The sequence below is a fragment of the Mastigoproctus giganteus genome, chromosome 9, assembly GCF_048544385.1.
Source record: "Mastigoproctus giganteus isolate SK-2022 chromosome 9, ASM4854438v1, whole genome shotgun sequence".
NCBI lineage: Eukaryota > Metazoa > Arthropoda > Arachnida > Uropygi > Thelyphonidae > Mastigoproctus > Mastigoproctus giganteus.
The window spans coordinates 133,656,853-133,669,476 of record NC_143583.1 but is presented as its reverse complement, the minus strand read 5'-3'; the positions used below and the strand labels follow the sequence as shown (position 1 = coordinate 133,669,476).

At 39.5% G+C, this 12,624-nt stretch overlaps 1 long non-coding RNA gene across 1 annotated transcript in view; it reads left to right on the top strand.

Annotated features, from left to right (window-relative positions):
* Positions 1–12,624, top strand: part of LOC150080749 (uncharacterized) — a 62,671-nt gene that overhangs the window by 32,476 nt on the left and 17,571 nt on the right. Inside the window, exon 2 of the long non-coding RNA XR_016547398.1 lies at positions 5,150–5,197. This is a non-coding gene — a long non-coding RNA (uncharacterized LOC150080749). The remainder of the gene's footprint in view (positions 1–5,149; positions 5,198–12,624) is intronic.

The following is a 12,624-nucleotide window of genomic DNA, read 5'->3' as shown; positions in this document are numbered from 1 at the left end:
CGCATCGACAGTCGAGTGACCTGGCTTGAATCCGAATTGGTTTTTTGCCTCAAGGTTGGCAGTGGAGTAGTAGTGTTGTATCCGTCTATGAAGGAGCCGTTCATATAGCTTACTTAAAACTGTTAGGAGCGCTATGGGTCGATATGATTCCGGGAATGCCGGATTTTTGCTTGGGGATTTGAGAATTAATTTGACATTTGCTGTTCTCCACTCCTTAGGGAAGTAGCCAGCCTCCAGGCAGCAATTGTACAGCCTTAAGAGAAGTTGGGGTTCTAGGTCAGCAACCTTCTTTATGATTTCAGGTTCAAGCATATCTGTTCCAGGGCATCTTTTGGGCCTAATCCGGGCAGTCGCTTCTTGGAGTTCCTCCATTGTAAATGGTTGTTCTATCTGTTCCGTGAGGTATTCTTCATTTTCTTTGCACAGCTTGAGTTGTTGTTCACTGGTTGGCTGTGCTGGTTCCTTCAGTATTGCGTTTAGGAGGTTGTTGACTGATTCCTCCCATGTTGTTGTTAGAGTGCCTTGTGGAGTTCGAGTCGTCGTGAGGACTTCTCCCCTGGGGAGTTTATTCGTAGTTACTTTGTATATAACCCCCCAGGGATCCGCATTTCCAGCTGTGGAGACAAGTAACTCCCAGGATTTTCTTTTACTCTTTTGGATTTTGTCTGTGTATAGATTTCTTGCCTCCCTATAGCGTTGTCTTAAGGCCTCCACCTCAGCCTGCGGCCAAGACCTGCTTGTTCATGAGAGAGGTCAGAGGAGGATGGCTAGAATTGTGCAAGCAAACAGACGGGCCACAATGTCGCACATCACGTCAGAATACAACCTTGGTGCGCAGAACAAAATATCGCAACGGACCACTAGTCGCACTTTGTCGCGAATGGGCTACAACAGCCGACGGCCACATCGCGTACCTTTGTTATCAATGAAGAACAAGAGAGCACGCCTCCTGTGGGCACAGAAACACCAGCACTGAACTATCGAGGTTTGGAAAACAGTTGCTCGGTCTGATGAGTCGAAGTTCCTGGGGCATCATGTTGGTGGAAGGCTCAGAATTTGGCGAAAACAACATGAATCCATGGACCCGTCATGTCTGACGACTAATGTGCAAGGAGGTGGGGGCAGTGTTATGGTGTGGGGATTGTTTTCTTGGCACACCTTGGGTCCATTTAAACTCATAGATTCACGTCTGAATGCCACACCGTACCTAAACATCGTTGCTGACCAAGTGCATCCGTTCATGTTGACAGTTTATCCACAGTCAGATGGTTACTTCCAGCAGGATAATGCGCCGGTGCACAAAGCCCGAATCACTATGGAATGGTTCCAGGAACATGACAATGACTTTTCTTTGCTGCAGTTGCCCGCTCAGTCCGCGCATCTCAATCCTATTGAACATCTTTGGGATGAGCTGCAAAGGGCTGTTCGCTGCAGGCCTACACCTCCGTCGAATATCGAGGAACTGCGTGACACACTCATGCCTGCATGGTACTCCATTCCTGCACAACGTTTTGAGCATCTTGTTCAATCCATGCCTAGACGAATTCAGGCTGTTTTGAAGGTTAAAGAAGGCTCAACACGCTACTAGGTAGGTGTAACTAATAAAGTGGCAGCACAGTGTATTTGTTAATACTGAATCTTGCCCTTTTATTGGATTGTGACGGGGTGAAATTTGGTCCATGATCCTTGGACTCTTTTCTCAAAGAAGACAGGAATGTCCCTGACGACCCTCCTTTCATTGCTGATCCTGATACCAGGATGGAATTTTTGATACGTTGCCAAGTCACTCAACATAACACCAGAACAGAGCACCAAATTTACACACAAAACACTACATGCATATGATCGGATTTGGCGAAAGCCTCACCACAACAAGTGTAAAAGCGTGTAATGGGGGAAACCCTGGTGGTTGCCCCATTAACAACTACACTTAAATACTTAATTAAAAGAATGGCTGTATAAACACTACCAGTCTATAACTTTTCCGAAATCTATACTGGAGTGCAGGTTCTAAGTTCGAATCACGTTGATAACAGAAGTTCTTTGAGACCCCTTTAAGTGGATCCCAGTTAGTCGTTCTTAGAGTTAGAACTCATATCGCTTCTACGCATTAGAAGTAGAATTGATGTAAGTTCTTGGAGAAAATAAGTAGGTAATTGGCTACTAAGAATTTAAAGAAGCGCCTGCTGTTATTCCATTATTGAAATGCTAGAAGAATTCAATCTTTTCTCAAGAGACATTAAAATTTAATGAACGCCTTGATAATAAGAACAAAACTTTAGAAATGAGTATTTTTTCGTGATTTTTATGTTAAAGTGAATATCAATTCAGTTTACTTTTCTATGGTGTTTGAAATGCACACATCCATTTCGAGAGAAGACGTTATTTAGAAAAAAGGCTTTTAAAAAGCTATTATAAATGGAAGTGAGCTTTATGAGCGAGTTTATTTGATTTATACCTTATGTCGAATGTCCTTCTTTTCTTTATTAATTCTTGAGAATGAGAGTGCCTGACTAGTTTTATGGGGCAATCGAAATTAATTCGAAAAATATTTTTTCTTTGTTCACTTCAGCCTCGATATAAGTATAAATATAATATTGATTTGCGTATTTTTTGTAAAATACATCAAAATTATTCTTTTTAATAAAAGTACCTGTTTCCTGCAATTTGCGAAACACAAAAGTATTTTTGTTAGAAACGCATGTAGTTAATAACGAATTTATAATTCATTCTCGATTCATTTTCATCAATGTTCGGATGTAATTGATAGTTATCTTATCCGCCATCATTTGGAATTATCCTTAAAGAAAGCATAGTTAAGGTTATGTTAAATATTACGCAGAAAAAAAATAACGAAAAAGTCGCATCCAGCTCATTACGGCTTAATTTAGTCAATCTTTCCAATTTTCTTGATTTAGGTTGGATGTACCACGTTTCTGTCATTGCATCATGATTAAATTTCAAAATCCAGTGGACGCTGATTATTGTCATCACTTCGAGACTCAGTTTACTTCGTCACAAATAACTGATGATAACAACTGAAGAAACATGAACAGCTGCAGAGAAAGGAGACATTTACTCTTAACAAGAACTACTTCAGTTCTACAAATTGCAATGTCTAGAAACTAGACACCTACAAGATTTAAGTCTTTGAATGTGCGTGAAAATGCGCGAAAATTTCTTTTAGCCAGAGAGTAATTGATTGTTGAAGCAAAACTTCCATCTAGTGTTTTCGAGATCGGTCGCTAATCAAGTGATACATTCTAATTGCAGGAATCCTTGGATTCCTGCAATTAGAATGCAAGACGTTGCATTAACAAATGACACACCGCAACACGTTTCAGGCTTTTAGAATAATTAATTTATGTAGCATTCCCATGTATATTATTGTTAAGTAACATACCTACCTCTACATCATCAGCAAACTTAGACACTAAATTTCTATATCAATATAATACCTATATCATGACTATCTCAATAATACCTATATCAATCTCAGTAATAAATTGTAAGTAACTTGGCATTTTTAATTTTCTTTTTTGTCAGTATACAAAAGTGACGCGGGTGAAGGTTCAAAGTCGGAAACGGCTGACATAATGTTGTATATCGCACGCATGGCGATCAATTTTTGAGTGTCTGAGAGAAAGAATAGATCGGTAGAGATCTTTTCAACTTCGTACGTTTAATGGTTGTAGGGCAAGACGTGCAGGTGCCAGTATCTCGACAACAGCCAACGTGGTTAAGTGCTCCCATTCTGTGGTGTCACAAGTCTACCATGACTAGCTCAACAGCTGTCGAACACCCATGTGGACATGTGTTGTGTCTTATGTAAAGAACACCTAGCCGAAGATCACACATGGGACACCAACGTGTGGTCAATGCCCGTGGTGAGCGTCTTTTGTCCCGTATCATACAGCAGAAACGCAGCACAATGGCCCAGCTAACTACCTAGTACAACGTAGGAATAGAAAAACCAATATCCATATAGACTTTTTTCCATTTGTGTATTCTGTCTAGCGGCACAGAGGTTCTCCCAATTCCGCATATACACATGGACTATGAGCCGGACATTAGCACGTATAGGCTGTGGCAGCCGACACTGGTACCCATGCTCACTGCGAGACACAAGAAACTGCTCCTTACATGTGCAAGGTAGCACCAACACTGAACCAGTGACATGTTGACATATGGAAATCTGTCGCTGGTCTCGTTTCCAAGTCTTATGCTGATGATGCGTGTATCCGCATTTGGAGAAAGCAACACGAGGCCATGGCACGTGAGTGCACTGTTTGGTATTCAGCAGGCTGGGAACGATAGTGTTATGTTTTGGGTACTGTCTGTGTGGCATGCCCTGGGTTCTCTAATCACCGTTAATCAACTGCTCGATGGGAGCATCTAGCTTCCTCTCGTCGCATACCAAGAGCATCCTTCAAGATGGCAGTGTATCCGGACACTTATCAATATGTATTGCTAACCGGTTTTAGGAACATAACAATGAATTCTCCGTCCTCCCATGGCCGCCCAACTCATCCGATTTCAACCTAACTGTGCATGTGTGGGACCTATTGGAAAAGGACATTTGGTGTTACGACCATCACCAGGTGCATACATTACCGGACATATTGTGCAACGCATGAGTAGCACTACCACAAGACACCCTGCAATGCCCTGTGGTGTCCGTACCAAGGCGTGTAATATTAAAGGATGAAATTGGCTTCCAAGAGGTATTAGGTACCTTTTGGGGTCACAAAGCCAACTCAGTGAATAATTTTTAGTTAAAATTTTATTGATTCTCCAACTCTGATAATTGCTATTTCATAGTATGTTCGTCTTGAAAATTCTGTTCTTAAATACACCCTCTCGTTACCGCTTCTTACAACGAACTCTTCTTGTATGAGTCCGATATTTCATGAATGAAATACCGGACTTTTAATTATCTTCAGCATATCACTGCAGATAATTAAAAGTAAGCAAATAAACATTAAATTTTTCTCCAAAAACATTACATTTAAAAATAGCTGAATAAAACTAAATCAAATATATCCGTTCATTATTTCTCTATATAAAACAAGTTATTTAATTATTATTATTACAAATCGAACAAAGCAGTGTTGAATTTATTTAATCATCCGTTTTATTTTCTCCACAGTTCTGTGTATTCTTCCCAGGAAGACATCTCAAGACACAACATCTCCAGGTAAGATTAATACTGCGATATACTGTTTTTCTCATATATGCTGTAAATTTATTCTGGGTCATAATTGCGCTGGGATATTAAAACCTACTAATATTTCATAGCGGAATCAAGGTTCAATAGTCCTGAACTACCAAGTCATGTTAAACAAGAGAATTTCGAATAACTTATGAATAAGTTATTCGAAACAAAGTGTTGAATATCATTCACGAACCCAGCACGAAGTGTTGAATATCATTCAGATCACAAAACAACAGCTGATCGTAGCCATCAATTCTCTACCTGCCTCGTCAACCACCGGTGATGATGGAGTTCTCCAATTCATGCTCAAATGCCTAAGGCCGTACATTATTCAGCCACTTTTAATTATCTTCAACCGGTTACTCTCGAACTAGATTTTCCCACAGCAGTAGAAAATCTATCTCATCAAACCTTTAGCTAAAGTTCAGTCGCCATCGAAACCTAAACACTTCCGACCCATCTCCAACTCCTCCAGTCTGCTGAAGCTCCTGGAGAAGGCCTTACTCCCCATCCTCACTAAGCAGATCTTGTCCAGTAATCCAGCCCAAATTCACTACTCCCTTCCAAACAGATCAACGATCACCAATCTGCTAGCGACCATGATACTATCTTGTCAGCATTTGAGAAAAGGCAAGAATTAGCTGTTATTTACTTAGACATTGAGGCTGCATTTGATGCCGTCCAAGTAAACCAACTACTCACTCTCCTGGAATGCCACTTCCAGATCACAGGGAACATACAATGCTTTCTCTCCTCTCTTCTGCAAAACAGAGTTATACAGCTTCATACAGGAGATCGCACCCTTACAAGATCCGTCACCGCAAGAGTCCCACAAGGAGGGGTCCTTTCGGGCCTTCTGTTTTCATCTATTATCTTCCCACTGGTTGCACATTCCCGATGTCTACTGAGCTATGCGGATGATATCAAGATACTCACTCCCATCATCACCCGTCAAGACCTAGATCTGGTAAAAGTGAAAATTAACAACACTCTCACAGCAGTCACATCTTACCTCTGCCAGTTTGGGCTCAAGATCAATCCTGCTAAGTCCGAATTCATGGTGTATTAATTGAAGCAAACTCCTTCTTCTCTCCAGTCTTCAGTCGGCAACACCCTCATCCCAATTGTGTCCAGCCATCGTGATCTGGGCGTTGTATTCGACTCAAAACCTCGATTCAACGCCCACATAGACATACTCCTCACACGTGCTTCAAGACTCCGGTGGATAGCAAAACAACATCTCCTACATATCACAGATAAAAAGACAACCGTGAGATACATAAGAACAGTACTCTTTCCACCTTTACTTTATGCTGCTGAAATTTGGGCGTCAGCGGCACCGTTAATAAAGAAACCACTGTTTGCCGCAGAATTCTGGCTCCTAAAGTGGGCCAACAGGAAGCACAACCTTCCAGCTCTGATTCGCACCACGCAGCTTGTCGACTCTCTCGAGATTCCATGGCTTCCCACCTTAGTCGACGACCAACGCCTCCTAGCAACAGTCAAGATGATAACAGGCATAATTGCAACACCTTCATTCTGGGATACCATCTCTCGGACAGGTTCCTCCATCAGCAGATGCTCAAGCAAACCCAGGCACTTGACGCCGACCTGAACAAATTCGCTGTTGACCGGACTTACCGGAAAAAAAGTATGACTAGCAGGACTAATCAGCAATGACTGATGTGTACCTTGCATCTGTTCCTGTCTGATTGAGCTGGTGCTCTTATCTCGATGTTAAGCCAGCTCAATCAGACTTAACTCTCGTGAGGAGTTCTCTCCTTTGTATTAAAATATGTTTTCGTTTGTACCTTTTTTTTGTAAATAATTGTTCGATTTTCCCGGAAGTTTCGGGAGGCTGTAAACTCCTGGCTTTATGGCCGTGAAGGGCAATAAAGATTATCTCTCTCATAAGAAACCATCCAGTTCCGTACATAAATCTCCTACGTACATACAAATCGGCCCGAAGAAAATAGACTGGAAGAGAACTGAAGAAAAAACCAAGTTATTCATTTTATGCAATAACATTTCCTCTCTTTCTGTTTGACATTTTCGAGATTTTTTCCTTCGCCTTCTTCATTAGCAATGTCGTATCCTCATTACCCGCACAGGAGTTAATGATTAAGCAGTCCAGAGAAAGTAACTCGATTCCCAATTACGAAGCCAGCTTAACGTACAATGATGTTTTCGGAGTGAGAAGTCGCATTACCATCGGCACGTCTATCTCCCATCCGGAAATCGCTTTCTCGGTGTTCTTCGTTGTATTTAATATGAGATGAAAAGTAAGGAAGCAAAATCTTTCCTCTGAAGATATTTCTGTACACAGATAAACGAGATCTTCAGAGGACGCGCACATAATAAACACATTTTTATAAAAGAGAACGCATAAGTAACTTATTTTCATATAAAATAATTCACAGCACCTTAGTATTCTTCCCACTTAAATCCCACGCGATTAGTGCAGTGGATAACAACTTGCTCCTTCGCATCATATATCCAAGAGGTTCTATATTCGAGAGGATCTTTTATCGGATTTTAACACCATATTCGAGTTAGTCAGTCTTTCGTATGGATTGCATGATTTTAGCTCCAGGAAACATGCATACTCCTAAATATCCATACTCCTAATGTCATCACTTGCCTTTGCGCTTAATCGAAAATAATCTGAGCAAATCTGACTAAACCGTTGAATTAGAAAGATGATAATCTGACCAGCTTCACGAATCTAGTATCGCGAATTGCAATTGTAATCTCAATGAGGCAATATGCTATACATACATTGTGCTAAATATCCATGATAGCAACCTCTTTAGGTCCAAGATTTATCTATTTCAGTTTGGAATTATTTAGCAGAAATATTTTGCAACTGTCTTGTGTCAATGGATGGACTGAACCAACATGCTAGCATTCGCAGCCTTTAGAACCTCATTGATTAAACGTTCACAATTATTTAAGTGAATTATACAAATTTTTGTATAATTCACTCAAATAATTCGATTGTTAATGACCCATTGGTGAGAAAAAAACAGCTTTTTTTTTATTCATTTATATGCCTATTGCTCCACAGGATGTGCGTGAACACAACTGGGATCGAACCCCTTGACGGAAGGAACGTTTATCGGTAGTGTACCAACGTGGCCGAGCTAGTCGGCCTCGTGATTTGATTGGTTTTATTCGAAATTTATGTTTTTTGTATAATGGAAAGCAAACCGACCGACAAATTCACTCTACTACAGAAAGTAATTTTATATAATATAAAAATAAACTGACCCACATAGGTTTTTGTTCCTTTGGCACTTAACAACGTACAATAAAAGAATAAAAGTTTGTTTTATTCCAGCAGTTTTTCCAAAAGGAGTTTTTTTTTCTGGTGCTGTAAGTTTCAAAGATCTGTAGTGATATTAAAAACAGAAAGGTCGTTCTTTAAAATAAATAAAAAAATATATGCAATAGTACGAAGAGCGCTAACTCACTTTCCTAATAACGTTCCTCGAATTAACAGTCCAATCTCTCCTCACCGCACCCTTTGTCTCATCTCATTTCGTTATTGTTATTTACAGTTGAGTTCACTACAAAGATCTTCAAAGAAAAAAAAAGGAAAAGAGCGCGATTTTTTTTAAAAACTCGAGAGAAATGTAGGAAATGCATACATTGCAATGCAGAAATTATCATATGTGTCTGAGTAAAATCTACAATTCTATTCGTACTTCGGATTGCGTGTCTGTTATTGAAGGGAAAAAACACTCAGTTGCTTGGAATAAAAAAATGTATATTTTTAGACGTCTTAACAAAATTGAATAAATGATCAAAGGAATTAAAGATAAAATACTTTGCTGTGGAAATTTTTTCGCTATAAAGTAAAAACCAAGTCTGAATATAAGTTTCAATCTGACTTTCTTTCATTTTGAGTATGGATCGTTAATGTATATTTCTTGCCGCGGCCTACGACTTCATATCCTTGACTTTTTATTTTCAAAAAATCTTCTTCGTTGTTATTAGGAATCCAACTACAATTAAAATATCAATAATCAATATTTTAATCCAATTTTTCTCCAGTATGGTTGGTGGTTTTGCCGTTCGCAACTCGCTTAGAAAGGATTGAGTTCGAGATCCATCGAATCTGAAGGAATTTCTTTAAAAAGATTTCTAGTCATGACTAAAATTAGTCGATCTCAGACTTAAATATCCTCATGAAGTATTTCAGCTTTCTTATCATTGTTTTTTTTGTTGTTTTTGTTCTATCTTCACTTAAATTACAACCACGACATCAGTTTGGATTCCTCAAAGACAGAATTGCCTTAGCGCTAAGTGAAACCACCCAGCCTAACCCCACAATCTGGTTCTGAGTATGCGAACTTGAATGACCACTGCAAATAAAAATGTCTTCTTCCCCTTCGTTATTTATAGAGTTATAAGGGAAGAGACCCTTGTTTCTCTGGTCGGTTTTTCTATTTACAGGATGAAAAATCGTAATTTCTGGAAGTAAAAACCTTGCACTTCCACCCAAGGCTGCTAACTCAGTCCAGTTTGAGAGGTGTTTTTGAAGATACTTCTCCTGCTAACAGAAAAGAATATACTACTCTGGTCTTGCTAAAAGAAATCGACTTAAACATTTCTAAAAGGGGGACGAAGCCACTATATTCTTGAGAAAGACTTTTGTGTTATTCAATATTTTTATCGAACTATTGTACTTTCATTTAAATCTAGCTTCATTTAACTTTTTTTCATGTAACTGGTACTTATAATTTACAGAGTCTATCGGATTTAATATTAGCTGAGGTTCCTGGTTCTGTCTGACAGTCTCAGTCGTTTTGAATCGGTTATAAATCAAATAAGGTTAATCAAATAAGCTCGCCATTCAGATTAAAAAGAATTTCTTTATTTTACAGTGCAATAAGCTTTTTCGATAGCTTCTCGTCATTATCTCTGCTTTAAAGCATAAACACAGAATAATAAGGCAAATATTTTATTAAAATTCCAGTTCCGTTTATACTAATAACAAGTATTCTCCGAGGGAATTTGGACAGCCATAGAACAATCAAAATTTTTCTTCCTTGGGCACTAATCATGTCTATCTTTTCGATAAAAGGCTACTCGCATATAAAATGTTTACAAAGGAACAACTTGGAACCTTGCAAAATCCCCAAAACGCGTCTTTGTTGGGCAACAGATTAACAAAACCAAAAGAGCTGTTCAAACGTTCTGAATAGAATTGTTCCTGGACAATAAATGTTCCGTTGAGTCTAAGAGCTATGGCTGAAAGCCAACGAGGTATAATTTCGAATTTGACTCTATTGGGATTCCGATGTTTTCCGGCTAACCGATGAAATTGAACGGAAAGAATGTCATTATTTTATGATAAGCCTTGGAGAAAACGTAAATCGGCATCAGGGAAATTTACGGTGTTTGTTCTGGCGGGTAGACGATCGAGAAACAGTTTGGCGAAGAAATTTGGCTTTTACAATTGCTCTTTAGCTTCAGTATTCGCAATTTGTCAGCCACAAAATGCAATAGGGAACGGCGTATAGTATAAATATACCAATCGACATTTTCAAAATCTATATACAATGTAAACTTCTATACGATTATTTTAATGAAAGGGGCAAACCACTTTAATGGTAAGCCCTTACCATTTTTGCACAGAAACTCTTTGTTAGAAGGCGAGCACTTATAGCAAACCACCATGCACAGCACCCAGAAGCTGATGATGAATCCCAAAACCAGGACTAGAGAAAATCGGAATACACAAGAAAACTGTACCAAATAACCCACGAACATGACCATCATCTAGCCTTGTTCACGAGGGAACTGACAACCAGGACGACCTACGTCTGAACCAGAGACAACCGGACACAGGACTTGATTCATGTATGACCCTGCGACTGGGATCTGACTCCCACATTGAAAAAGAACACCAAAGAAGATCCAGTTCAGATCGCTTGGACCCCCACGTGCTCACAACTGTCAATGCCCGATGGCGATCAGTACCGGGCTCCCTTGCCTGGTACCTTTACTCCCTTTCCCCTGGTGGGGAGGAGGAGACAGTCTTGTCTCCTCCCACCTCTGCCAACCCTGATTCTTCTCCTGGTGGGGCTTGGGCCTGCCTCACTGAAAATCCTGGGGACGTCTTCTCTATCGTCCCCATACTTCTGTCTTTTCCCCCCAGCCTTCAGTCTCCCCCCCTACTCTGCCTAATACGCCAGCGTATAGCCCACACAAACTGCAAAAACTTAACTTCGTCCAAATTAAATCGCATACACCTCAAATGGCTTTTCTAATTCCAGCGCTCACCCCTAGCGAGTTTTTTTTTTTTTTTTTTTTTTTTTTTGGCCCTAGCCACTGAAATCTCAGGAAACTAGGTGGCAGGGCCTGCCAGAGTAAAATTTCATTCTGTGTACCTGGTCTGCCTCCACGAGGCCAAGTGTGGACAACGTTGGGCCTCAGTAGGGGTCCAGCGGCTAAACGGCCAGATGAACAACGATACACAACATTACACATATACAAAATCCACACACTTTTAAATCTCTGGCCTTCCCAGTGAACTGGTACACCTACAATGAAAGCAACGCGGAGATGGGAGAAATCCCTGGTGCCGTTAGACATCAATACACTTTACACTTTACACTTTACACACCACTTTAATGTTGTTTCTGCCAACAGTACATACAGTATATTCCCTTAACTTAACAATAGAAGTGGTTTGCCCTTTTCATATATATTATAACAGCTTCTAGAATATATTAAGCGCTTTTATATACTTTATTTATCAATCTTTTAATTTTCCAAAACAAATTCTCGTGCAGCGTGAAAATGAGTGGTAGTAAATATCATAAAAAAGTGTTTTTTTTTGTTATACTTTTCTAAAAAATATTTTTAAAACAATTTATTAGTTTAAAATCAACGAATTACTCATAAACTAGTGAGAGAGGGACTAAAATTATTCAGGGTAAACGATTTAGGAGTCATGATATAATAATCTGTGAAATTTATCAAATTCGCACGAATATGAAATCTTAGGGAGTAATAAAAGGATGGATCTTGTGAAGTTTACTTTCGGAAAGAGTGTTGTAGGTGATTGGAATACGTTATCTGCCAAAGTGGTAGAGGTAGAGAGCTTTCTAAGTTTGAGAGTGGAATTGGATAATCATTTTCCCATGGAAGGTTTTTTTGGCAGACAGAGGATTGTTTAATTGCATTATTTAATCATTCAAATTGTAATTAATGAGTATTTGAAACTTCTCTCTAAATGAACAGAAAAGTCGTTGTTATTATTATTACAGTATTATCATTATTATTATTATATTATTTCTTCCTGGTTGAGAGTTCCACCTCGTGACGGGTATTGCTACCAAGTACACGGGGGTGGTGGTTATGTCTGGTGTTACTGTTGGTCGAGGAACTCTTTGATT